Raw genomic sequence first — 25,465 nt, 5'->3', positions numbered from 1 at the left:
TTAAGTTTGTCACTATAGCTAAGAGTTTGCAGATTTTATTAATCTTCTCAAAGAACCAACTTTTGGTTTTGTTAATTCTCTCTATTCCTTTTGTTGTTGTTTTATCTCAAGTTCATTTATTTCTACTCGCTTCAGGATTAGTTTGCTGTTCTTTTTCTAGTTTTTGTATGTTGTTGATCTGTATGTTGTGTTTGTATGTTGTTGATTTTAGCTTCTTTTTTAATGTAAGCATTGAAGGCTATAAATTTCAGTCTCAGCACTGCATCCCATAGTTTCTAATATGTTGTGTTCTCTCACTGTCATTTGTCTCAAGGTATTATTGATTTCTCTCAAAATTTCTTCTTTGACCCACTGATTACTTAAGAGCACATTGCTTAACCTCCATATATATGTGAATTTTCCCTTTTTCTGCCTCTTGTTGATTTCCAACTTTATTTCATTAGGATCAGAGAAAGTACTTTGTATAATTATGATCTGTTGAATTTATTGAGATCTGCTTTGTGACCCAACAGATGACCAATCCTGGAGAAAGATCCAAGAGCACTTGAGAAGAATATATATGCTACTGTTTTGGCATGCAATGTTCTGTATATGTCTATTAGGGTTTAACTCATTTTTCATGTTATTCAACCTCTCTTTAATGATCCTCTGCCCAAATGTTCTATCTAATGCTGAGAGTGGTGTACTGAAGTCTCCAACTATTATTGTAGAGATGTCTGTTTCGTCCTTCAGTTTTGCCAGTGTCTGCCTCACATGTCTTGAGGCATCCTGGTTAGGTGCATATACGTTTATGATTGTTATTTTTTCCTGGTGAATAGCCCCTTTTATTAATGTGTAATGTCTTGTCCTTTTATAGCCTAGTTTTTTCAACATAAGTATAGCTACCTGAGCTTTTTTGTTTGCTGCATGTGTGGAGTATCTTTTTCCAACCTTTCAGTTTCAATCTATTGGTATCCTTGGGTCTAAGGTGAGACTCTTGCAGAGAGCATATAGATGGCTCATATTTTCCTATCCATTCTGCTAGTCTGTATCTTTTGATTGGAGAGTTTAATCCATTAACATTCAATGTTATTACTGTAAAGGCAGCTCTTATTTCACCCATTTTGACCTTTGGAGTTTTATCTGTCATCCTCTTTTCACCACTCTGATACTTTCAGTTACTGCTACTGATAGAATCATCATTTCTAGACTTTCTCCCAAGCCTGTCTTTTCTTTTCAAGCTGTAACACCCCCTTTATTTCTGCAAAGCCAGTCTCTTATGTTATAAACTCTCTCAGTTTCTGCTTATCTGTGAATATTCTAATTTTGCCCTCATTTTTGAAAGACAGTCTTGCCAGATATAAGATTCTTGGCTGGCAGTTTTTCCCTTGCAGTATCTTAAATATATCATAGTACTACCTTCTGGCTTCCATGCTTTCTGATGAGAAATCAACATTTAATCTTTTGGGTATCCTCTATATGTTATGCATCACATTCCTCTTGCTGCTCTCAGAATTCTTCCTTTGTCTCTGGCATCTGATATTCTGATTAGTCCCTACATTCACCGTGACCTTCCGTCAGCCTGATAATCATTTTAACTCAGAGTTAAAATGGCAGCTACTGACCTCTTTCTGATTTGGACAGGTTCAAACTTTAGCTATTCTTAGGAATATACTTTAGCCAGCTGAGTTTACTGATTAGTAGCTGAAGTCGGTGGCCAACTATCTCTTTCTCGTCCATTTTTGGGAAATGGAGCGTCCAATTCCAGCCATGGAAGTGGCTTGTGCCTCCACTGGAGTATTCTATTCACGAATCTTCTCTGCAGATGGGCAGTCTCCTCCTTCCATTCTTTCAAGAATTTGGCAGCATGCTCTTCTGGTCTCCTGGGCCCCCAAACAGATGCTTGAGAGCGCTCTGGGTGATTGCTACTGCCCTGGAGCACGAGCTGAGCCTGGAGCGGCTTACTCTGCTGCCATCTTACCTCATGTCCCAATAAATGTCTTCTCAATGAATAAATGTCACCCAAACTTTCTGAACATGAAGAGAAGTCCTTATTTATACTTCTGGAGTGGGGAAAATGCCTCTTCTCATCTATGCTAACCTGACATCACATCTGATTTCATACATGACCATTTCTGTAAGTACCTCAACATACATGTCCCTTAAAAAAAATAACACTGTAATACTGCTGCCAAAACTCTAATACTATTTACACACCCGAGGAAAACCTAACTATTAATAAGTTCCGGTATTCTAAACTGGAACTTTCCCATATTGTTCTGTGAATTCCACCTCTACATGTTCCAGAATGCAGAGTTCACATGGGGAGAAACCTCCACGGCTAGGTGAGACGAGACCAAATGGGTTCAAACAATTTATTACCTGGGCTCACAGGATGCCATCAAACCAGAGCCACCGCGTGACACACAAAGTGTGCCTTAGTCGGCCGAGAAGCCAGCTCTAAATGCACAGTAGCCGTCCTCTCCCCTGAGGTACATCCCCAGGGCACGTGAGATGAAGCGCTACACTCAACCAGAACTAGGTGACCAGTGAGACACAGCCCATGGTTTCACCCGTGAGAGCCACCTGGCCTCCTCCCTGAGGAGGGAAAAAATTGCTCCCCTTTTCCTGCTTCACTACTCTGTGTGCAGCACATACCGCATGTGAGTGAGGCGCAGGGACTCCAGAGCTGTGCAGCGGCTGTCACCGTTCATGCTGCCAAGGCCACAGCAGTTTGCTGGCTTCCAATTCCAGATTTTCCAGGCTGTACCTTCCCTTCTGTGGAAACTGCAATCAGAGAGCATGCCTGATGAGGGAGTCATATCCCTTCTTGGGGGAAAGTAGCTGATTTGGGGGCCCTTTGAGTACCCACCTAGACAGCTGGTTTAAATATCGGGGAATCGGGACGCGGACGTGGCCCAGGGGTTAGGGATCCGCCTGCCACACGGGAGGTGCGCGGTTCAAGCCCCAGGCCTCCCTGACCCGTGTGGGGCTGGGCCATGCGCAGTGCTGATGCGCGCAAGGAGTGCCCTGCCACGCAGGGGTGTCCCCCGTGTAGGGGAGCCCCACGTGCAAGGAGTGCACCCCGCAAGGAGAGCCGCCCAGCGCGAAAGAAAGTGCAGCCTGCCCAGGAATGGTGCCGCACACACAGAGAGCTGACGCAGCAAGATGACGCAACAAAAAGAGACACAGATTCCCGTGCCGCTGACAACAAAGGAAGCAGACAAAAGAAGACACAGCAAATAGACACAGAGAGCAGACAACTGGGGCAGGGGGGAGGGGAGAAAAATAAATAAATAAGTAATTTAAAAAAATTGTTAGGGGAAAGAAACAGAAAAGGCAGAAGACAGGGCAGTTCGAGAACGTATAAAAAGTCAAATTAAAATCGATGAAGAAATTCTAGGTTAGTAGATTTGGAACTGTTTTTGTGTTTGTCTGTTCAATGTCAGTGTGTGTGCTGTAATTGTTTCAGTGTGTGTTAAAAAGAGAAAGAAAAAGAGAAGGGCAGGTACCCAGAGAAGGGGGAGTGCCCAGAAAGAAAGAGAGAAAAAGGAAGGAAAAAAGAAAGAGAGAGAGAAAGAAAGAAAAAGGAAAAAAGAGAGAAAGGAAGGATAAAATGAAAGATGTAAAAGATAAGCACATACTGAAAATTCAAGGTAAAAAGCTTGTGGGAATGCTAACTGAAATGTTATTAAGGTGTATTTTGTCCTAAAATAAAATGGTTTTATAAAGTCAGAAAATGGAGATATGCGGGACAGAACTAGTATGTATACAGCAAGTTGTAAAAGTATTGTGGAAGTATTCAGTGAGTTACTGTGTTTTGTAAAAAGAAAACAAACATGAATGAATATCAAAAGTACAAAAACTGTGTGAAAAGGTCAGCAGTAGACTTTTGCAGTTCTTCCTCAAGGCTTTCTGCCCTGGCCTGATGGCAATGAATCTGGCTGCACAGAAGAAACCTGTGGCAGTGAGCCTACTAAGAAATGGTATCTTAAGGGCCTAGAAGAGGCGAACAATTGGGACAAGTTGTCAAGTCCCTGCTACTCTATCACATTATTAAATGTTATTTGGTTGGGTTTAAGACAAAACTATATTCTCTGCTGTAGTTGATAAAGTACAATGTTTTCTTATGTTAACAGAATTTGTAATATTGTTGGAATACTAAAAATCTTTTATCCCTCACTAAGATGGGTTGGTTAATTAGGAAAGACTCCAGCAGGCTGCTTTAAAAAAAATAAGAGGGAGAAGGTGGATACTGACTTAGCCTGTGACCTGGAGGTGGCCCCAGGTCCAGTGAGGATGCTAAGAGCACTACACAAACTGGGAAAAATGAGGTCATTTTTAAATTGAGTACTACTTGCTGGTAGGAAATCTTAAGCCCACGAGAAATAAATCATCTGCTAGTTGGAAGTTTGTATAATCTGCTGTAGTTATGGATTATGTATAAAATGCTGTTCTCTGATTTGACACTGTTACTTAAACAATAAGCACACAAAGAGCCCTTCAGGGTATGAGGCAGTAAGAAACCACCTAATCTGCCTTTGTTGCTTTATAAAAAACAAAAAGGTGGATATGTTGTGGGAAACTGGCTTACCCATGTGTTGCTTCCTGTTATTGTAGATGATGTTGCAATTGCTTCCTGTTATTGTGAATGTTGCAAGTTGGTTCCTGTTACTGTAGATGATGTTGCAGTTGCTTCCTATTATTGTAAATGCTGCAGTTCTGATAGCAAACAGCTGACCCGTTAGTTTCCAAATAATTACCATGTGGAAACTAGGGTTGAGGCACTCAGTTTCAGAAGCTGTGAGTCCCCTGGTCCCATCTTTATCTCCTCCTCTGCCCTTTATTTCAGAAGTTCTGCATTGCCTTCCCTTTGAGGCAACCAATTGCTGCCTTAGGCAGCACTAGAACACACCCCTTCATGACAATAATTCCCAAAAAAGTAGAAAAAGGAACTCCCTCAGTCTGATAAAGGGAATCTATGCAAAACGTACATCTAACATAATAATTAATGGTAAAAGACAAGATGCTTTCCTTATAAGATCAGGAACAAGGATATCCACTGTCACCAATATTCAACACGGATCTAGCCACTGAAATTTAGCAAAAAAAAAGAAGAAAAAGTATCCAGATTAGAAAGGAAGAAATAAAACAGCAGATGGTATGGCCTGATATATTGAAAAAACAAGGAATACACACACACACACACACACCAATATTAGAACTAATAAACATGTTTGGTAAGGTTGCAGGATAGAAGATCTACATACAAAAACTGTGTATTTCTACGCAGTAGCACTGAAGTTTGAAAATTAAATAAAACAATTCCATTTACAATAGATTCAAAGAAAGTAAAGTAAGATCTAAGAATAAATTTAACAAAAGAAATGAAAAACTTATACTTTGCAAAACTGCAAACATATAAACCTTCTTGAGAGGAACTAAATCCCTAAACAAATGGAAAAACATTCCAGGTTCATAGACAGGAAGGCTCACTAGCAAGTTGTCAATACTCTCCAAATTGATCTACAGAGTCACCTCTATCCCTATCAAAGTCCTAGCTGGCTTTTTTGCAGTGATAGACAAGATAATCCTAAAATTCATATAAAAACCCAAGGGATCCAGAATAGCCAAAACAATCTTGAAAAGGACCAAAAGCTGGGGAACTCAAGATTCCTTATTTTGAAACTTAATATTAACTATGGAAGTTCAACTGGTGTTAAAGTAAATGAGACTGTTACAGATTTAGTATGGTAAATTTAATCCTTATAAGAACTACAAAAAAATCATCAGACAATATGTAAGCTCACAGAGACAAAAATTAGACCATAGGCTGCCAGGGGCGGAGGTCAGGGCAAGGGGAGTTAATGCAAAATGAGTCTAGTACATAAGGTGGTGAGGGCACTGCAACACAGTAAATGAGATTAACCCCACTAAATGGTATGCCGGGAGTGGCTGAGATGGAAAAGTTTATGTTGTATATATGTTCTCACAATTTTAAAAAAAGTAAGAAAAAAGAAAGGACAAGTAAAGAGATAATGACTATTAAAAGTATACACAGCCCTGCACAGGATCTAATAAGGGCAGGAGAGAAGGATCAAAAGGTCATTACTGGGGGGAGGATTGTGGGAAGAAGGCAAGGGACAGACAAATAGGGCTGAATGTGCTCACATAAACAGCGGAGAAAGCGCCAAATGCTGTCCGGGGGAACTGCTCTGGGGGTCAGCAGACGAGGACAGAGCTGCACCACTCCCAGGAGGGCAAGGGACAGAGAGAAGAGGAGGGGGAAACGACAGGCATGAGTTCCCAAGCCCCACGCAGCCGCCGCGGGCTCCCCTCCCCTCCCCAGACACCGAGCTGGGGTAAAGCCCAGACTCCCTGCACCTACTGAAAGGGGAGCAGACATATTCCTCCATGTCGCCTGTTTCAAGGGAAAAGGGAGGGGAGGTTGGGGGGCTTTTCTTCAGTGAATTTGTCCAGCAGAGCCTCCTTGAACCCCTGCTCTGGAGGGTCAACACAGGAGCATAGGAAAGCCCAGACTGAAGCACCTCCAGGGAAAGGGGCCTGACTAGCACCAGCAGCTGCTGGCTGGTCTGGAAATTGCATGGACAAAAACTGCATTCTCTGTATACAACCCCTGGGAGAAAATCTGTGCCCCACCAGTGAGTCCCTCACCCAATTTTGAAAACTTAATCTGAGCAATTTTAAAGACTGAGAATAAGCTGAACCAAATACCAAAGAAGAGCTATGAAAAAACAACAACAAAATAGGCAAGACAGAGAAATTAGCCATCAGAATAAATTCACCAACATATTCAGATGCCTAGACATAAGCAAAAAATTACAAGCCATACTAGTAAACAGGAAGAGATGACCCAGCCCAAAGACAAAGACCAAATACCCGGAAAAGGTACAGGATTTAATACAATTAGTGGTAATCACACAACTCTCCTAAGTCACTTCAAAGAATTTAAAGAAATAAAGGATATTAAGAAGATACTGGAAGACCATGAAGAACAACTTGAAAGCCTGTAAAAAAATGTAACAGGCCTTACGGGAATGAAAGTCATGATGGAGAAGTTTAAAAATACATTAGAGGCACATAAGAGCAGATCTGATTTGCTTGAAGGCAGAATTAGAGATTCTGAAGACAGAACATCTGAACGGGAAAAAGAACTGGAGAGTGGAAAGAGAAGAGAATGGAAAACAATGGAACAGAGCAGAGTCTCAGGGAATTGAATGACAATGCAAAATGCACAAACATTGACATTATTGGTGTCCCAGAAGAACAGAATGAAAAAGGGACAGAAAGAATATCTGAGGAAATAATGACCAAAAACTTTCCAACCCTTATAAAAGACATCAATATCCAAAAAGGACAACATTCCCCAGACAGAATAAATCCGAACAGACCTACTTTGAGATACCTACTATTCAGAATGACAAATATCAGAGATAAAGAGAGGATTCTAAAGCAGCAAGAGAAAAGCAAAACATCAAATACAAGGGAAACTTGTTAAATGCCAACCTCTCAGCAGAAACCATGGAGGAGAAATGGTATGATGTATTTAAGATACTGAAAGGAAAAACTGCCAGCCATGAAGTCTGTATCCAGCAAAGCAGTCCTTCAAAAATGAGGATGAGTTCGGAGTCTTCACAGTAAACAAAAACTGACAGAATATGTTGCCAAAGACCAGATTTGCAAGAGATACTAAAGCAGTTGCTGCAGCCTGAAAGGAAAAGAAAAGGGCAAGAGATTTGAAGACGAGTTTAGGAATGAAGTTTATTAGGAAGGATAAACTAAAGGATAAGAAGACAGACAAGAAAACAATATGACAACAGAGCCAAAGAACAAACTGTATGGAACAATTCTGTTTTTAAGAAACCCTTCATATCTACCCAAAGAACCCTGAAATACAGAACGAAGACCTCTCTTGGGACAGAACACCCCAGGAGCTGCAGAAAGTGGCACAGAGGATTAAAAAGAGTGAATCATCAGCAGAAGTAACAGATTTCTCACCAAAGTCAATTCCAGACTATGACTTTGAAAGTGATGAGACTGTTGCTATTTGTGTAGCCATTGCTGAGAAACAGAAGAAAGATAAAACAATGGTTATTGTGTCTGCTTCTGGGACTGCAGAGACTGTAAATGAGAAGGAAGATGGAGCTCCAGCACCAGATGGCTCTGTTTTTATTAAAGCCTGAAGGAAAATGCATAGCATAAGTTATTTTAATCTGTCTTTTTTTATTATCATTTAAAGTTTAGACATAGGGACACTTATCCTGGAGAAACAGAGCAAAACTCCTGTTTGTAAGTTAAGTTCTTGAGGTGAAACATAGAAATCAAAATGGCAAAAATTTTAAAGATTTAAAAAATCTAAATGGCAGCATTATTGTATAGTATTTGGACTATGCTTTGGTGAGTTATAGTTTATACTTAAGATTAAATTTCTAAGCAAAATGTTTTTGATGTATAAATTAAATTTAACCCAAATACACATGGATACATTTTAAAGACAAGTTGAAAAGCAAATTCATGAATAGAAAATAACTTGGTCAGTGTTATTAAAACGTTGATTCATTGACTTTTGTTTTATGATAAAGGAAATAAGTGATTGCTTTCTCTCCTAGAAATATACTGCTGTTACTATTCACTGTTTTCCTTGCTTTGGTAGACTAAGTCTGTCACAAGGCTGAAAGGTTTTTAATATTCATTTTGATTCAAAGAAGTGATTTTGTTATATGTGGAATCTTTGAAAGTTTGCCGAAAATACACACAAATGTGAACATTCTGAAGTTTCTCTTCATTCTGATTCGTGCTCTCACGTTTTTGGCTTTAAAGAAGTTATAACAATGGAAGTTGCCTCCAGTATTTATTAGACGTGTGAAGGACTGATAAATGTCACAATGATGGTTTTATTTTTTTAGATTATTACTGGAGGCAGGTTAGTCCTTACCACAAATGAGTCATTTTTAAATGTATAACTTTTACATATACATCATACTAAATTGCACTGCTACGTTTAAAAAAATAGGGGATGATGTGGGAGAGGGAAGGGGGTACACAGCAATCCCTCATACGTTCAATATAACTTTTCTGTAATCTAAAACCTCTTTAAAAGTAAAGTTTATTGTATTTTTTAAATTAGGACATTATTGGGCTTTGTGCCCTGGGTTTTCTAAGGAAACTGGACTTCATGGCAACGCTAGATGTGAAGTTACTTCCTGCCTGTGCTTTTATTTTTTTTAGGCCATACTGAAGCTGGGAGGCAGGCCCAATGGATGCTCCACTTTGTCTTTTGGTTCCCTGGAAGGAATATTTGGATTTCCTCTGTAGGAACGAGGTTACTTCCTAGCCAGGTATTTTATGATGCTGGGAAGAAAAACATCTAAATGCCTCACCCAATGCCACCTTCACTGTTTTTCTTTTTAGATGGTAAAAGGGATTTTGGTTGTCCAAGCAACTAGTGGGGCTGACAGTCATGCAGCCTCGGGGCGGGGAAATTGTATTTTGGTTCTGTCGTCTTTTAGCAGTTAAAATAGCTGAGGAAAAAGGAGGGGGGCCATGAATTATGGGAATACCTCTGGCTGTTTTATAACTGCTGAAGTGATCCCAGATCTTAAGAGGCCTTGCAGGGAAGCAGACTTGGCCCAGTGGTTGGGGCGTCCGCCTACCACATGCGAGGGCTGCGGTTCAAACCCCGGGCCTCCTTGACCCGTGTGGAGCTGGCCCACGTGCAGTGCTGATGCGCACAAGGAGTGCCCTGCCACGCAGGGGTGTCCCCCGCGTAGGGGAGCCCCACGCGCAAGGAGTGCACCCCATAAGGAGAGCCGCCTAGCGCGAAAGAAAGTGCAGCCTGCCCAGGAATGGCACCGCACACACGGAGAGCTGACACAAGATGACATGACAAAAAAGAAAAACACAGATTCCCAGAGCCGCTGATAAGGATAGAAGCAGTCAGAGAAGAACACACAGCAAATGGACAGAGAGAGCAGACAACTAGGGGTGGGAGAAGAGGAGAGAAATAAAAAAAAATAAAATCTGTAATTTCTAAAAAAAATCTCTGTATGGGATTTGTATTATTTGTGTAACCGTCCTTGTAAGTTTGAAAGTTGTTGTTTTTTTTTTAAGTTTAAAATTTAAAAATAAAATTACTACAAAGTCACAGTAATGAATCATTGAGATACTAACCTAAGAATAAATACATAGATCAATGGAACAGAACTGACAGTCCAGAAGAAAAACCCTGACATTTATGTTCAATTGATTTTCAACAAGACCATCAAGACAATTCAATAGGAAATGAAAAGTCCTTTGCGCAAATGATGCAGACACAGATGCAAACAAATGTTGTCCCTTCCTCACACCACATACACAAATTAACTCAAAAGGATCAAAGGCCTAACCTAAACGTAAGAGCCACAGGTGTAAATCTTTTGGACCTTGAATTGCTTTCTTCAATACATCAAAAGCACAAGTGACAAAACAAAATTGATGACTTGGGACTTGATCTGAGCTGCACGCGTATAGTAAAGAAAACAGAAAGACAACCTACAGAATGAGAGAAATATTTGCAATTGATCTGGTAAGGGATCAATATCTAAAAATATATAAAGATGACTTACAATTCAACAATACAAAAACAATTCAATTAAAAATGAGCAAAATAGGAAAGCAGATTTGGCTCAACTGGTAAGTGTATCCGCCTACCATATGGGAGGTCCAGGGTTCAAACCCAGGGCCTCTTGACCCATGTGGTGAGCTGGCCCACGTACAGTGCTGATGCACTCAGGGAGTGCTGAATGAGTGCAGTGCCACACAGGGATGTCCCCCACATAGGGGAGCCCCACACACAAGGAAAGTGCCCTACAAGGAGAGCCGCACTGCAGGAAGAGCACAGCCTGCCCAGGAGTGGTACCACATACACAGAGAGCTGATGCAGCAAGATGATGCAACAAAAAAGACACAGATTTCTGGTGCCACTGACAAGAATGCAAGCGGACACAGAAGAACATACAGCGAATGGACACAGGGAGCAGACAACAGCAGGGGGAGGGGAATTAAAAATTAAAAATAAATTAGCAAAATATTTGAACAAACATTTCCCCAACGATGTATGTTGTGGAAAACTGGCTTATTAGTTGTTTCTTGTTATTGTACAAGATGTTCTGAGTTGCCTCCTGTTATTATTGTAAATTACCCACTAGTTGTTTCTTGTTATTGTACAAGATGTTTTGTACCTTACTGTAGATGTTGCAAGTTGCTTCTTATGTTACAAGTCACTCATTAGCTTTCAAATAAATAAGATGGGGAAACTAGGGTTGAAGGTCTCAGTTTCAAAAGCTGTGAAGCCCCTGGTCCCATCTTTGTTTCCTCTTGTGTCCTTTCTGTCCTTTTATTTCTGCAGTTCTGCATCGCCTTCTCTTCGTGCAGACCTATTGCTGAGCTGGTCCCAGCAGACACATAAATGGCCAATAGGCACATGAAAAGATACTCAACATCACTGGTCAGTAAGGAAATGAAACTCAACACTACAGGGCAATAAACCACTTCACACACTATGATGGCTGTGATTAAAGAGACGACAAATGTTGGTAAGGGTGTGGACAAGGTAAAACTCATACACTGCAGTTCCTCAAAAGGTTCAATAGTTACCATATGACCCAGCCATTCCATTCTGGTATATAAGCTAGAGAACTGAAAGATTTATAAAATCTTATTCATGATCATGTTAGCATTATTCATAATAGCCAAAAGAGTGGAAACAATTCAAATGTCTATTACCTGATGACCAGATAACCAAAATGTATTATCTATATGATGGAATACTATTTGGCAATAAAAATGAAGAACATACATTCTTCAACATGAATTAACCTTGAAAATATCACGCTAAGCTAAAGAAGACAGTCACAAAAGACCATCTATTTTATGATTTCATTTGTATGAAATGCCCAGAAGTGGCAAATCCATAGGGATAAGAAACAGATTCATGGTTGCCTAGGGAAGGACAGGCTGGTTTGTGTTGGGGAATGAACCAAGAATCCTACAAAAGATACGTTTAAGTCTTAACCTGTGCTCCTGTGGGCACGAACCCACTGGTCAATAGCATCTCTGAAAGGTGAAAGGGATTTGTAAGCAGAAACTTTGAGGAGCCTATTTAGGAGTGGCCAAATAGAATCAGGGTGGGTCTTTATCAGACCATAAAATGAGGAAATTTGGGGGCAGTCAGTCAGAGAAAGTCACAAGAGAAACCACATGACAGAGGCAAAAATACAAGCTGAGGAGCCCAAAAGCTTATGGTAAGCCAAAACCAGAACTCTAACAAATCCAGGATGACGCACAGCCTTGCCAACCATCTCAATTTTGGCCTTCCAGCCTTCAAAACCACAAGTTAATAAATGCCTGTTGCTTTAGACAACCTACTGTGTGGTATATGTCAGAGCAGCTCTGGCAAACCAAGGGGAGAACGGGGAGTGACTGCAAACGAGCATGGGGATTCTAGGTTGACTGTGGTGATGCCTGCACAAATCTGTGACGATTCTAAAAAACCAGTGAACTGTATATTATGAAAGAGTAATTGTCTTTGAATGATGTGCAAAACTGTAGTTAAAAAAACAAGCAAACAACAGCACTTCACTGGCCCAAGTGATTCACACAGGGATGGAGACGCAACCCGATCGGAAGCAGTGGATGGAGACGCAACCCGATCGGAAGCAGTGGAGTGTCGCCACAGGACTCCTGGTAGAGCAGCCACGCAGACACAGGCAGCGCGCTCCGTGCAACCTGCAGCTGGTGCACATGAACCAGCACAGCTCACATCTTAGCGCCCCCAAGCTGCGCCTGAGAAAGACGCTAACGCAGCAGCAGCACAGCTCAGAGACGCAGCGTTCAAGTTTCCTAAAACACTCGTTCAGATCCTGGGTCCACCCAAGCTGGAAGGTCATACAAACTGAACTACTTAACTATGCGGTCTGAAAAATTCCCTTTGGGGGCGTAAAAAAAACCTAACTCTCTGTTTGTGTCTGCCTACTTGTTCAGTGTATCATCTTCATACATCAAGATGGTAATATCAAATTAACAAAAACTCTTAAAAAAGAGTTCTGTTAAAATGGTAAAATCAGATATGTGCTTATACATGTGAGTAAGTACTCCTACAGCCCAAATTAGTCCAGGCAAGATGGAAAGGGCATAGAGAATTCTGGATATAGAAACTATTGGGAAAAGGAAAACATTTTTCCTAAGTTCTTATGCCTACTTGGCCCCGGGGGCCTTCTCTCCATAAGAGCTGTGGGGGAAGGACAAGGTGTGACAGATTAAAACTTTCTAGGCTGGGGAAATAAGAATCACAGCTTGTCCTATAATTCCTCAATTTAAACCTTTAAACAGCCTTAAAATAAGGGTGGTTAATAACTCTATTACCAAATTTCAATAAGTAAAAGTCCTTAAAGGCTATGGAAAGATCTTTTAAAACAAACTAAACAATTATAATTATTCCAGAACCCAGCATCAGTATGCTTTTAAGACTATTCAATTTCAATTTTATTTAGCTTGGCTATAACCTCCCTAGGTTTATAGGATACCAATTAAATAAATTAACATTATATGTATTAAATCTTTGAGACAATCAAAGTTGTAAGTTCATATCTAATTAAATTAAGTTAAAAAATGTAGATCTGCCCTCTCTTAATGGATAAATTTCATTTCTTGCTAATTGTAATTTAATAAGCTTATTTTAAGGAAAAGTTATGGTTAAGTATAAAGAGTTTGTAAAAGCATCTTCTAAACTGAGGCATTTAAATGGTTAATTTCGGGGAGTAATTATTAATTAGAATCCTAAATTGATATTAATAACAAAAAATTTCATAACAGGGGAATCTGTCAGAGATCACCTCTATCTGCTTATTAAGGTGGTAGTAAAGAAAAATAACCTTGATTTCATGGGGAATCTTAGATTTTTGTAAAATAATGAAGAAAGTAATTTTTCCCATACTGCTAAAGTAAAATACCTGTTAATATAACCAAGATAAAAGTATAGAAGCAAAAAGCAAAGTACTAAAATAGTTTTAAGTTCATTTGATAGGTTCTACATTGCATTGGAAGTGTTTAGAAAGTATATAAATTAAGAGAGACACACTTCAGTATGGTCAAACTCTCTTGGATAGTCAAGCCAGGCCCAAATACCTGCATGGAGCCTCTCCAAAGTATCTCCTACATCTCCGGCTGTGCTTCTGAAGTGGGTGGCAAGTACCCCTGCAGTTTCAGACTCCTGTCACAGCCAGGGCTGGCTCACTACGGCCAGATGCACAACGGACACTGCCTCCAGCCTGACTGTCTCACGGTGCCGAAGGGTGCTGTGCACCAGGCTGGTGGAGCGGGGAGCCTATCTAGGATTAACGGTGCCGCAGCATGTCGCCGTGGGAAGGGCGTACAACCACCAGGGCACTGTGAGTAGGACTTAAACACACTTGGCATCACGGCCGGCTCCGATGGAGAGAGAACACGCATGGTATTGCAAACCTGGAGCTTGGCTCTACTAACCACAGCTTGGTTTGCTGTTCTTGACTTAAAGGATACATTTTTCTGCATTCCTCTCCCCGCAGACTCCCGATTCCTTTTTGCCTTTGAATGGCAGGAGTCCAGCTTTAAACCTCTGGTCCAGCTTTCATGCACCGTGCTGCGGCCAGGGTTCCAGACAGCCCACCCATGCGCAGGACGCCGCAGCTCAGGACCTGCCTGACCTCCACTTGCCTCAGAGCCCCCTCCTACAAGAGGTGGATGGCCTGATCTCCTGCAGCCCAACAAAGGAAGTTTCCGGTGCCAACACCATTTTAGTCTTTAATTTCCTAGCTGATAGAAGCTACAGAGTATCACCATCCAAGGCACACTCTCTCAGCAGAACGTTCTCCTATTTAGGGTTTCTTCTTACCCCAGGAGAAAGGTCTCTGTCCTTCCAAGCTAAGACCCAGCTCCCTCCTGGCCCTTAATCCCGGACCTGTCCCACTCACACCCTGGGGAGGCTGGCAGACCCACGAGCACCCTGCCACGATGGCTGTGGGTGGCCTTTCCTCACCCAGGAACTGAACCCAGGTTCTGATCAAGACCTGGCAGGAAAACAGACCTCACTCTCACTTACAGCCGAAATGGAAGGGACCTTGCTCTGTGGCTGTGAACACTCCCACAGCTGTTAAAGGGACTGCCAGCTGGGTGCACTCATCCCAAGCGAAGCCAGCTGTCCAAGGAAGTGCCAGCCACCAGAAGCACCTGACAGGACATACGAGTGCCAGTAATGGACGACCTGAAACACCTCTTCAAGAGGGAAGTGGACTTGGCCCAGTGGTTAGGGCGTCCGTCTACCATATGGGAGGTCCGCGGTTCAAACCCCGGGCCTCCTTGACCCGTGCGGAGCTGACCCACACGCAGTGCTGATGCGCGCAAGGAGTGCCATGCCACGCAGGGGTGTCCCCACGTAGGGGAGCCCCACGCGCAAGGATTGTGCCCCATAAGGAGAGCCGCCCAGCACCAAAGAAAGTGCAGCCTGCCCAGGAATGGTGCCGCACATACGGAGAGCTGACACAACAAGATGACGCAACAAAAAGAAACACAGATTCCCCTGCCGCTGACAACAACAGAAGCCGACAAAGACGACGACACAGCAAACAGACAACCAGGGCGGGGGGGTGGGTGGCGGGGGGGCAGGGGAGGCTAGGGGGGAGGGGAGAGAAATAAATAAATCCTTAAAAAAAAAAAACCTCTTCAAGAGACAAAGCTAGGTAATGTCTGTGTCAAAGCCAGCTGCTCCCTCTAGCACTAGCCCAAACGCCCACTGCTGGGGGAGGGCACGCCAGACCCCCTTAAGAGGCCTTGTGTTTCCATTTCATGTATTTTCTCACTTTACGATAACCAAACGGGCAATGCCTCTTCTCATCCCCTTCTTAGCAGTCTTAGGCACCGCCACCACCCTGGAAAACTGGGATTGGCAATTTATACCAAAATCTCTCCCTAGAGCTAAGAGTATAGAAGCAGCTGGCCGTGCCTTAGAGGCTCTAAGACAGCAAATGGAGTTTCCTGCCACTGTGGTGCTGCAAAGTCACAGGGCACTTAACATGCTACCTGGAGCACAGGGAGAAACGTGTCTGTTCCTTAAAGAATGCTGTCTCTATGTAAATCACTCTGAAATAGGCCTAAACAGCATTTGAAACCTGCAAGCTGGAGCCCACCCACTTCAGAAGATGCAGCCGTTGCAGGAGCCTGCTCTTTCCTACGCTGTGGTCCAGCATCCTTTCAGTGGGACCATGTATCTTCGAAGTTGTAATCAAGTTTATTTCTTCCAGAATCAGTGCCTTGTTAGCCATACGGGGATTTCATTCAGCTTCACTCATGGTGCCAGATTTATCTTCCCCAGCCGTGAAAGAGTAGCAAGAGGGTTTTACACCTTGCAGGAAGTAGTTACAGAAGAATGACCATTGTCCATCAGCACCCCCTGAGAAGGAACGGGAGTCGAGGGAGGCTAGTTCAGGGAATGAGAAGACGAACAAATCTGGGATATGCCAGAAAAACACGGCCATGAAACATTCCACCTGAACTCCTCCAAGGGAAAGCCCCCCACACGCCAGAAAGCAGCTGGAAGAAGCCCCCAGACTCCTCCAAGGGAAAGCCTCCCACACATGCCAGAAAGCGGCTAGAAGAAGCCCCCAGACTCCTCCAAGGGAAAGCCCCCCTACACCAGAAAGCAGCTGGAAGAAGCCCCAAGACTCCTCCATTTGGAACGAGATTTTGTCCAGGGTCAAGAAAAACACCAGACACTCTCAAGGGGCCTTACCATTGCCCCCCAAGCCCCGGGGAACTGACGGGTAATCAAGCAAAGCATCAAAACAGCAAACAGAAGGGACCCATCCCCTGATGCTAGCACAGGGAGGAATAATTAATGGTTTGAAAAGTAACCGCACAAGCCAAATCTCTCTCTGTGCCTGGAGCAGCCAGCCATTACACCTGGGTACCTGTGATCTGGTATTTTCTCCTATATTAGTCAGCCAAACGAGTGCTGAGGCAAAGTACCAGCAATCTGTCGGCTTTTATAAAGGGTGTTTACTTGGGGTAGAAGCTTATAGTCACAAGGCCATAAGAGTAAGTTACTTCCCTCACCAATTTGTTGCCACTGCATTGGAGCAAGATGGCTGCCTGACTCTGTGAGGGTCCAGCCTTCCTCTTCCTAAGGCTCCATGGTCCCAGCTCCTTCCTTTCTCAGCTGTAGATACCATAAGGATCGTCTCCTTCCAAACTCAGCTACTCTGCTTGCTCCACAAGGCCAGGTGTGGACTATCAGACAAGCAGCTTGGCTCTGTCCCCAGGGATCCAATAGTAAAACACTAAGCTCTCTCCTCTGCAGAGTCATTTTCTGTGTATTGCCAAACAAGGAAGTGGGGACGCACCATGCTACTGAGTGGCCAAATCAAAGCCCCAATCTTAATTTAATCAAGTAAAAGGGAAACCTCTGAATTTAATACAGCCAAAGGGTATCACGCCCAGAAGAACAGACAGGTTTACAGACATAATATTTCTTTTTAGAATTCATCAACATCAAACTGCCACACTGCACCCTCTGAATTCCAAAAAGACATTACAGTATTAAAAAATGAAACAAAGCAAAACACCGTAATCAGTAACAAAGTTAAATACTAAATCACATCACACTCAGTTTAAAGAAATACAGTTTGTCTTGGAGCAAAGTCTGGCCTGGCTGGAGACCTCTGAAACAAAACCATTTATCTACTTCCAACACACAAAGGGACAAAGGATAAACATTTGCATTACCATAAGGACAAATGGGGAAAGAAACATGACTCAGGGGTCCCCTATAGTTCCATAAACCTACAGGTATACTTTAGATTTCAAAATCTGACAGTCATTCTCAAGATGACGGTTTCTTCTCCCTGGGGCCTCGTGGGGGCCCACCCTTTCTACAGGCTTGCTTGACGGCCATTTTCTTGGTTTCATCCTCATCAAGCATCTGGGTAGTGACCAAGTGCCAGACCTCACCCTCTTAAGAATGTTGGGGTGATGGCCACCCTTTATCCAGTCTTTGGGGTAGAGTCTACAACCCCTTAGTACAGGGAGAGGCAACATTCTCCCTAATCTCTGGCATACAGGCCCAACCCTCTTAGAGCAATGAGCTGGCAATCTGGCCTTCCCCAATCTATGGGGGGCAGGTCCATCCCTCTCAGATCAATGGGATGTCAACCTTACTATCCCCAACCCTTGAGGAATGTGCTCCACCCTCTCTGTACCCTAGGGCAGCAAAAACTCTCCCTGAACTGCGGACTGGAACATCCACCCTCTTCAACTGCTGGGGCAAACTCACCCTCTCTGTACACATGGGTGGGGTCCTTCTCTTGGCCCAAGGAGATGTCTTAATTCTAGATCTCAGCTTCCATGGTTCTCTTCTTAAGGCCATTTTCCCTTCCATCTCTCTCCTCCATGTCCCTTTTAATCCTGGCTGACAGTGATTTTGTTCATACAGACCTCACAAAAAGCTTGTTGGTTTAGCATGCAGGAAGCAGGGGTCCAAGCTATCAGACAGTTAAGACTTTCCAAAAGTCTTTCCTAGATAACTGCATTTTCAATCGTGACGTACCAAGTTTAGTTAATTCCTCAAATGGGGAACTATTGTTTGGAGGCTTGATTTCCAGAGGCTTGGAACTTCCGTAAACATTTTCTGTTTTCTTTGTGCCCAAAAGTTCAGTTCTCAGTTTATCTCTTTTGTCTAGCATCTTACTATAAGCTGAAAGGAGAAGCCAAGCCGCATTCTCCAAGTTTATTTTGCAAAGTTCCTCAGCTAAATGTCCAGGCTAACCATTTTCAAATTCTGCCTTCCACAAAACTTCCATAATCTTGCTAAATTCTCTGCAACTTTGAAATATGGTTTACCTTTCTTCCAGTTTCCAATCATAGTTTTATCATTTACTTCTAAAGCCTCATAAAAAGTTTCTTTAGCATCCATATTCCTATCAACAGTCTCTTCAAAACACTCTAGGCCTTTTCTATCAAGCATCTCACAATTATTTACTTCTAAGGCCTTATCAAAAGTCTCTTTAGCGTCCATATTCCTACCAACAGTCTCTTCAAAGCAATCTAGGCCTTTTCCATCAAGCATCTCACTATTACCCCCAAAATTACCCCTTACCCATTTATAAAACTGTTCTAGCATTTTGGTAATTGCAAAAGGACTTCCCCACTCCTGGTACCAAATTCTGTTCTTCCCATAAGGCCAGCTGTGAACTATCAGGAGAATGGGTAGGCTCTCTCCCCTGGGCTCCAACATCTAAACACTAAGATCTCTCTTCTGGCAGGTCAATTTCTTTGTCAGTCTCCACCTACAAAGGGGTGGGGATTCGAGGTCCTACTGAGTGGCCGTTCAAAGCCCTAATCTTAATTTAATCAAGTAAAAGTGAAATCTCTGGATTTAATACAATCAAAGGGTAACATGCCCAGTGGAACAGACCACTTTACAAACATAATCAATATTTCTTTTTGGAACTCATCAAGTATACCAAACTGCCACACTCCCATTTCTAGTCTCTTCTCTCATTTCCTTAATTATTGGCCTCACTAAACTGGCATATTCTTAAATTCTTTTATGCAACATAGCTAAGAACCTAGAGGAAACCAGCTGTACTTGCGGTCTGTTTCTTAAAACTTAAGCAGACAATTCAATTTCTTAATAAATCTTGCAACTTTACCCACAAGTTAAAGATTTCATTTTCAAATGAAGCTTTATAATTTGTTACATCTCAACAGAATCTCAGTTTTTGTCATTAAATCTTCCTAAACATAACTATGAGCAGAAAATGTATGGTTCAACTCTCCCTTGAGACTTTACTTCAACAGGTCAGACTTCAACTTTGTCCTTCATCAGCAAGTACTTCTGATCACAAGAATGTAAGCAATGCAGAGCTGCCTCTATTCCAGATAAGAACCCCAACAAAGCCTCCGCTTCCTCAAGGTCTACAAGGTTACTTCTTTCTTTACAAGGTTTCCTACAAACTGATTTTCCCTTGCATTTCTAAAGCCAGGGTAGATATATTGATCTCAATCTCATTATCCATTCTCTCTATCTCAATTGAAAGCTTTTCGTGTGTGTTTAACACAATGGAGAATGCCCCCAGTTGTTTTGGTTGGTTGTTTTTTTTTTTTGGGGCGGGGGGCGGCTTCTGGTTAATATAAGTTGAAAAAACAAAATCCTTGATATTTTACTTCATAAATATATTTTTAAACAGTAAGATCAATTCCCTAAATATCTGGAATTCAATTGTGTACAAGACTGATAATGTAGAAGGGAAAACTGATTCCTATACAAACTACACATTACAGCTTTTCTAGTAAGTGTAACACAGAAGTCGTGTGGAAGAGCAAAAATGTGGGGCAAGTGTGCCTTAACTAGAGAGAATTTAATGGAGGCACTGCTGATTTTAAATAAGGAAGTCAGAACAGTGTCCGGTACTTCCTAACCAAAGAAAATCTGCAACAGTGACCCAAAACGGATGAATTGATTTAGAGCCGACATGAGCAAAATGAATTTCCATGGACAGTGTTACTTAGGCCATAAAATGTTATTTCCTCTAACAAACATAATAGTTAAAACGTACTCAGCACTCACGGCATCCCGGGAGCCATTCTAAGAGCACCGTAACTCTTGGAGCGCAGTCGTGAGGCGGACACAACCGCTACGTCCATCTTACAGCTGAGAAGACCGGACTGCGGAGCCGGTGAGTGGAGGGCAGGGCTGCTCTCGGACAGAAGAGCTCCTCGCACCAGCTCTGTGGCTACAGAATGGAAGCCCAGGCGAGCGCGACACCGAAAACTAACGCCTGGCTCGGGGAGCCGCTCTCCCAGAGCGGAGGGCTGCACTGCCAGCGGAGAGCTGGGCCCATCAGGGCAAAAACAAACCGTGAAACAAGGCAGAGGGTAGAGATCATCTTCACAGACACCTACCCCCACCCCTGCAACCCGCGGACGTCACCACCAGAACCCTGCCCGAGGGACAACTGAACTCTCAATGTTGTGCCAACAATATAGCTCCCCTCAAGCTCGGTCATCAAATCCATTGTGTCCTGTAGCTTAATCTTTAACCAATGCCGAGTCTTTCTGAATTCATCATTTTATTCCACAAAAGGTAAATTACTCCATAGCAGTGAGTGAATGAATAATCACTGGTTAAGTCAGCAAAGGCTTCACAAAGGCGACCTGCTTACCTTCCAACGTTTTCACGCTTCAATTATTTTGTTTCCATGGCGCACCCATCAGTCTCTGCAGGTAGACCCGCTGCTTCTCTGATCCTAAGGATGGCAAGGAGCATTTCAAGTTAATAAAAAGCGCATGCTCCTCTATTTACCTGATACGATGTCTCTGCTGTACTAAGTTACTGGGAGAACCGCGCCTTTGAAGGATGCACGTAACGCAAACTGAGCCTGGATCCGCAGGCGCGCTCAGTAGCAACAGCAACTGGGTCTGGCCTAAAACCCCCCTCGCTTCTCTAGGTGGAAGAGCGCACAGGCGCCCCTCCGGGCTCCCTAAGAAATACTTAATTTTATTTGCTGGCTTCATAAAGGAGAATCCACCTGTACAGGAAACAAATCTGCAATTCAAACCTCAACATACGTGCTGTCACTTAAGGAGTGAAGTCTAAACGTGATTTACAACTAACATTTAGCAAAAACACAATCGCGAAAACCAGCCCCGCGGCGCACCAGGGCCGCCCGCCCCTCTGTCCTGAGGGTGGGCGCTGGAAGGACCCACAGCCACGGCGCCGCCGAAGCGCTGCCCCGAAAGCTCGCGGCGCACCGGGCCGAGGCTCTCCTCCTGGAGCCGCGTCCCCCGGGGCCGCCCGGCATCGGGACGCGGCGGTGCCCCCGGGAGCGCGCGGCGGAGCGCAGCATCTCGGCGCCCCGGGGACGCGGGCCTCGGGCAAACGGAGGAGGGCGCTCGGGGGTGCGCGAGCCCCCAAGGGTGGCCGGGGCACGGCACCCCCAAAGGTGACCCGGAGGCGGGGCATGGCCCCCCAAAGGAGGACGGGGGCGGGAGCGCGGCACCCCCAAAGGCGACTCAGAGACCGGGGCGCGGCACCCCCGAAGCTGGCCGGAAGGGGGGCCCGGTGCCCCCGAGGCTGGCCGGGGCGGGAGCACCCCCAAAGGTGACCCGGAGGCGGGGCCGCGGCACCCCCGAGGCTGGCCGGGGCGGGGGCGCGGCACCCCCGAAGGTGGTCGGGGGCGGGGGCGCGGCACCCCGAGGCTGGCCGGGGCGGGGGCGCGGCACCCCGAGGCTGGCCGGGGGCGGGGGCGCGGCACCCCGAAGGTGGTCGGGGGCGGGGGCGCGGCACTCCGAGGCTGGCCGGGGCGGGGGCGCGGCACCCCCGAAGGTGGCCGGGGCGGGGGCGCGGCACCCCCGAAGGTGGTCGGGGGCGGGGGCGCGGCACCTCGAAGGTGGTCGGGGGCGGGGGCGCGGCACCCCGAGGCGGCCGGGCCGGGGGCGCAGCAGCTCCCGGCAGCCCCGCAGGCTCAGGGGCCGCGCAGGCGCCCTCCGCGGGCAGAGCCGTTTGGGGAAGCGCCGGGGGCCGGGGCGGCGGGGTGGGGGGCGCGGGCCGCGGCCGGGCGGGAGCCGGGGTACCCCGCGGGCCGCCCCCCGTTCCCCGCCCCGCGGCCGAGCTCGGCCCGGAACAAAGCGCGGCCGCGCCCCGCCCCGCGCCCGGCCCGCGAGCGCCCGCAGCGAGCCCCGCGCGGCCCGCACTCACCGCGCGCGGAGGCCGGCGGCGGGCGGGTCGGGCCGGCCCGGGTCTTAGTCCCGGGTCCGCCCCGGGGGCGGGTCGAGGCCGCCGGCCCCTGGCCCCGCCCCGGCCGCGGCGCCGCGCGGTCCTAGTGCCGCCCCGTGGTGGGCGGGGCTAGCAGCGCACCCCCCCGCGGCCGCGCCCTCCCTCCCGCGCTCGCCTCCCGGCCTGCAGCTGTTTTCCTGTTTCTGCTTGGCGGCTGGAGGAGACATTAGGTCTGAAAACCAACCTACCCCGGCGTTGTGGGAAACTGGCTTACCTGTTCCCTATTAGTTGCTTCCTGTTATTGTAGCTGTTGCAATTCCTTCCTGTTATTGTAGATGTTGCAGTTGCTTCCTGCTACTGTAGATGATGCTGCAGTTCTGATAGCAAACAGCTGACTGGTTCTAAATAAATACGATGTGGAAACCAGGGTCGAGGCTCTCGGTTTCAGAAGCTGGGAGTTCCCTGGTCTCATCTTTATTTCCTCTCGTGTCTTTCTTTCTGTCCTTCTCATTCTTCAGGTCTGTGTCGCCTTCCCTTTGTGCAGACCGATTGCTGAGCTGGTCTCGGCAACCCAGAAATGGATTGGAAAGCAAGCCTGGGCTTACCTGGAATCCCGGCAGCAGGAACTATGCACAAAAGTTGCTTGATGGCATAGCGCAGCGCGCGGGTTGCTGCCCTCTCCAGGCTCGCTTTCTCCCTGAGCTCAGCTGGGGGCCACCAGGCGCAGGGCTCCCCTTTCCCTCTCTTCTGGGCCACCTACCTGTCTTTCAGCCTCTTGGGGCCTCTGTGCTCTGTGCTCCAGCCTCCAGGACCTCTCAGCAGCTTTTTCTCTGTGTCGGAGGCTTTTACACCCCCGTTTATAAAACAACGGCTTACCCCGGGTCAGGCCTTCCTGAAGTGATCTAATCAAAAGAAAGGCCCTTACCCGCATCTAATCAAAAGTTCCCACCTACCATGGGTTTAAACGCAGAGGAATGATTAGCTCTAAGGACATGATCTTCTGGGGTCCACACAGAGAGATGACTAGATAAAAAAACGGAGTGTGTGCCTACAATGGAGTGTTATTAAGCCATAGAGTGCAACAAAGCTCTGGTACACACGACAACATGGATTAACCCTGAAGCATCGTGTTGGGAAAAATAAGTCAGACACAAAAAGATATTGTATGAAATAACTAGAAAACACAAATTCATAGAGAGACAGTGCAGCTTACTAGGGGTGAGAGAGAAGAGGAATGGAGACTTGCTGCATAAGGGATTGAGGGGTTCTGTCTGGGGCGATGACGAGGTGTGATAACAGAAGGTGGTGTGGGCAACAATACAGTGAATGTGCCTAATCCCACTGATGGGTTTGGGCACTAGTGGTTGAGATGGAAATTTTATATTGTATATAGGTTGCCACAATTTTTAAAGATTAGAGATCTGCAGAGTGAGCCCTACACTGCTTCAGGGCTTGCTCGTCCATCACGTGGAGAAGTCCAGAAATGCCTGGTCTCGGGTCCCCACCTCAGAGGTCAGGAATGTGCTCTGACTGGACCACACGAGATTTTTGACAGTGATAGATGGGAAGAGCTCATGACTGAATACTCTAGAGACACAAGGCATATTCTAGTGGATGTGGACGCTTGGCTCAGGTGTGAGGTCTTTGCCCCTGGCCCCACAGGTTGTCATGCGCACGGGGACCCAGGATCCAGGGGCTCTTGTTGCCAGAAGCCTGATCAGGCCCCACCTCTGTGCAGCCTGAAGAAGCCAGGTGCCCGGCAAGCTGCCCCGCAGCCGTGTCTGCACATGTGCTGGCTTCCCTGCCGAGACCAGCTCAGCAATAGGTCTGCACAAAGGGAGGGCGACACAGACCTGAAGAAAGAGAAGGACAGAAAGAAAGACACAAGAGTGGAAATAAAGATGGGACCAGGGCACTCACAGCTTCTGAAATGGAGAGCCTCGACCCTGGTTTCCACATCGTATTTATTTAGAACCAGTCAGCTGTTTGCTATCAGAACTGCAGCATCATCTACACTAGCAGGAAGCAACTGCAACATCTACAATAACAGGAAGCAATAACAGGGCACGGGTAAGCCAGTTTCCCACCACGGTTTCCCCCGTGTCCTGTGTGTCAGGTGTCCTCACTAGCCCTCACCTACAGCGACATTCATCAGTCTGGTAGTCCTTGCGGGTCACTACTAAAGGGAGGGCGAATGTTGACCTGTTCCTTGAGGCCTGGGCTTTATGTTTTCTTTTTCTTTAAGACATTTACAACCCACTGTGCCAAAGTCCTTATTATCTAACTGGTGAGGCTAGAAAAAGATGCCCTCAGAAGATTAGGCTGTTCTATGCTATGTCCCCTGTTGTAAGTTGTGAATCCTCTCCCTCTGTTTTCCAGCAGTCAAAAGCAAAGGGTCTCTGAGATGGGTCAAAGTCCTTGGACTACAGACGCTTTTTCTTTTTTTTTTTAAACTTAGTTTTTGGTTCTTTTTTTTTTTTAATTATTTCTCTCCCCTTCCCCCCCACCCCAGTTGTCTGTTCTCTGTGTCTGTTTGCTGCGTCTTCTTTGTCTGTTTCTGTTGTTGTCAGTGGCACGGAATCTGTGTTTCTTTTTGTTGCGTCATCTTGTGTCAGCTCTCCGTGTGTGTGGCGCCATTCCTGGGCAGGCTGCACTTTCTTTCGCACTGGGTGGCTCTCCTTA

General features: G+C 45.4%; 1 protein-coding gene across 2 annotated transcripts in view; it reads right to left on the bottom strand.

Moving 5' to 3' along the window:
- RESF1 (retroelement silencing factor 1) overlaps positions 1 to 22,809 on the bottom strand; it is a 43,209-nt gene extending 20,400 nt beyond the window's left edge. Inside the window, exons 1-3 of one of the 2 annotated variants that reach the window (XM_058283019.1) lie at positions 22,766 to 22,804; positions 21,231 to 21,314; positions 2,638 to 2,766 (exon numbers count right to left, since the gene is read on the bottom strand). The gene's annotated coding sequence lies outside the window, so the exon portion shown is untranslated. Of the gene's footprint in view, positions 1 to 2,637; positions 2,767 to 21,230; positions 21,315 to 22,765 lie in introns of both variants that reach the window. The other variant, XM_012519071.4, reaches the window with a different exon arrangement.
- Positions 22,810 to 25,465: the final 2,656 nt, after the last annotated feature.

Source organism: Dasypus novemcinctus, chromosome 20 (genome assembly GCF_030445035.2).
Source record: "Dasypus novemcinctus isolate mDasNov1 chromosome 20, mDasNov1.1.hap2, whole genome shotgun sequence".
Lineage (NCBI taxonomy): Eukaryota > Metazoa > Chordata > Mammalia > Cingulata > Dasypodidae > Dasypus > Dasypus novemcinctus.
This window is presented reverse-complemented; position numbering and strand designations above follow the sequence as displayed.